Below are 2,905 nucleotides of genomic sequence, written 5' to 3'. Positions count from 1 at the left end.
AGAATATGTAAGGGTCTTTTCCCTCTCTTTTTTTTAGGGTTGGCACAGCCAGCTGAGACTCTATTTTGGGAAAAACATGACTTGGCTTTAAGTTGGGGGCATGGATAAGAGGAGGTCCCCCAAGCAGTAGACTCCTCCCCCAAGGGTGGGCTGAGGACTGGGTCATCTCCTGTGCCCAACACTTCCTTGCTCAGCTCCTTTCCCACAGGGTTGGACGCCAGGAGGGACCCTGGTAGCCTAGGCTTTTACTTCGGCAGGACATCAGATGACTCAGACACCAGCTTGCCATCTTAAGTCTCTATCCTCTTCACAACCACGGTCTTGGAGAAGCTGGTGCTTGTGCAACTGAAGGAGCCAGAGCCCCCACCTGAGCTGAAATTGGACTGGAAGTTTAAGCCGTAGTTGAAGCCAGGGCTTGTGATGTTCCCATCGGCTGCAAGTCACCTGAGTAGCGGCTTGTGGTCTTGGTAGGGATACTCATGTTTTGCATCCCAGACTCCAGCCGGCTTTCCTCGCCCTCCAGCAGCTTCCTGTAGGTGGCAATCTCCACATCAAGGGCCAGCTTGACGTTCATGAGCTCCTGGTACTCACACAGGTGTCAGGTCATGTCCTGCTTGGCGGCTCTCAGAGTGGCCTCCAACTTGGCGACTTTGGCCTGAGCATCCTTGAGGGCCAGCTCCCCTCGCTGCTCAGCATAAGTGATGACAGCCTCCAGGGAAACCCTCTGGCCTTTGAGGGCTTCGGTCTCAGCCTGGATTCGGCTGATGTTCTGGTTCATCTCAGAAATCTCCGTCTTCGTGCGACACAGGTCATCCCTTTGCTTTCCAGCCAATGTCTGCAGCTCTTTGTACTTGATCTGGTACATGGTCTCAGCCTCAGGCCTGCTGTGTTTGGCAGTCTCCTCAGACTGGGCCTTAACCTCAGCAATGATGCCATCCAGGTCAAGGGAGCCGTTGTTGTCCATGGACAGCACCACAGACGTGTGGGAGATATGGGCCTGCAGCTCACAGACCTCCTCTGCATACAGCTGCCTGTAGAAGTTGATCTCATCAGTCAGCCCTTCCAGGAGGGACTCCAGCTCTACCTTGTTCATATAAGCTTCATCCACATCCTTCTTGATGAGGACAAATTCATCCTCCATCTCTGTGCACTTGTTGATCTCATCCTCGTACTTATTCTTCAAGTTCTCCACCAGCCCCTGATGCCAAACTCCGACTCCAGCTTCAGTTTCTCCTGGGCCAACGTGTCCAGTTACCACCGAAGGTTGTTGATGTAGCTCTCAAACATGTTGTCCATGTTGCTGGAGTCATCGGCTGCTGCTTAAGGAGGTTCCACTTGGCCTCCAGAATCTTGTTCTGCTGCTCCAGACTCAGCACCTTGTCGATGAAGGAGGCAAATCTGCTCCTTCTCCTGGTTGTGCATGGCCTGGATGTTGGGGTCCACCTCCAGCTTCAGGGGACTCAAAAAGCTGTGGTTCACTTGGATAGCTGTAATGGTCCCCATACTCCCAGCCCTGCTGTAATCCCTGACCAGATTCATGTTGATGCCCAGGCCAGTCTGGTAGCTGCCACCCACCCAGAAAAAGGATGAGGAGCTGATACAGGAGCCAGTAGCATTCAACTACGAGCAGCTAATGTAGTCCCAGGGGCCAGAGGTGGACACATTGTAGGTCTTCTGGGTCACCCTTGTGCACCTGGTGGAGTCTGTAGTGGAAGTGAGGAGATAAAACCAGACAGAGACTCGAGAAGGAGCCAAAAAAGCTGCTTCCTCAGCCACCCTATCTTCTGATTGGAGCATTTAATCTATTTACATTGAAAGTAATTGTTGATAGATGTGTAGTTATTGCCATTGTATGATTCATATTTTTTTATCTCCCCCCGCCCCCCATTAAAGAAGTTTCTCTAACATTCCTTGTAGTTCTGGTTTGGTGGTGATGAACTTCTTTAACTTTTTCTTGTTTGGGAAGCTCCTTCAACTTACAAATGATAGCTTTGCTGGGTAGACTAGCCTTGGTTGTAGGTCCTCGCTTTTCATCACTTTGAATATTTCCTGCCAATCCCTTCTGGTCTGCAAAGTTTCTGTTGAGAAATCAGCTGACGGTCTTATGGGATCTCCCTTGTAGGTAACTAACTTCTTTTCCTTGTCGCTTTTAAGATTCTTTCTTCGTCTTTAACCTTTGACATTTTAATTATGATGTGTCTTGGTGTGGGCCTCCTTGTGTTCGTTTTTCTGGTACTCTCTGCACTTCCTGGGCTTATATGTTCATTTCCTTCATTAGGTTAGGGAGGTTTTCTGTCATTATTTATTTAAATCGATTTTCAATTGCTTCTCTCTCTCTTCTTTTAGTACCCCGATGATGTTAATGTTGGTCTGCTTGATGTTGTCCCAGAGGTCCCTTCAAGAATCCTCATCTTTTTGGATTCTTTTTACTGATTGCTGTTCTGATTGGGTGTTTTCTGTTACTTTATCTTCTATATTGCTGATTCTGTCCTCTGCTTCATCTAATCTACTCTTGATTTACTCTAATGTATTCTTCATTTCAGTTATTGTATTCTCTATTTCTGACTGGTTCTTTTTTATGATTTGTATCTCCATTTTTATGTTTCCTATCTCTTTGTTGAAGTTCTCCCTGAGATCATTGAGCTTCCTTATAACCAGTGTTTGGAACTCTGTGTCTGGAAGTTTGCTTGTCTCTATTTTGTTTAGTTCTTTTTCTGCAGCTTTGTCCTATTCTTTGATTTGGAACATATTTCTTTGTCTCCCCATTTGAGCTGCCTCCCTGTGTTTGTTTCTATATATGAGGGAGAGCTGCTATGCCTCTAGTTATAGTAGTGTGGCTTTATGTAGTAGGTATCCTGTGGGGTCGTGGCACAGTATCCCTGGTCACCTGATCTGGGTGCTCCAG

The 2,905-nt window shown here is 47.4% G+C and overlaps 1 pseudogene across 1 annotated transcript; it reads right to left on the bottom strand.

Moving 5' to 3' along the window:
* Window positions 1-245: 245 nt before the first annotated feature.
* On the bottom strand, window positions 246-1,539 carry LOC308492326 (keratin, type II cytoskeletal 8-like; annotated as a pseudogene). The gene has a single exon. The product of its transcript is annotated as a keratin, type II cytoskeletal 8-like (transcript).
* Window positions 1,540-2,905: the final 1,366 nt, after the last annotated feature.

Source organism: Rhinolophus hipposideros (genome assembly GCF_964194185.1).
Source record: "Rhinolophus hipposideros genome assembly, chromosome: 24".
Classification (NCBI taxonomy): domain Eukaryota; kingdom Metazoa; phylum Chordata; class Mammalia; order Chiroptera; family Rhinolophidae; genus Rhinolophus; species Rhinolophus hipposideros.
Note: the sequence above shows the minus strand (reverse complement) of the source record. Positions and strands in the feature narration are given on the sequence as shown.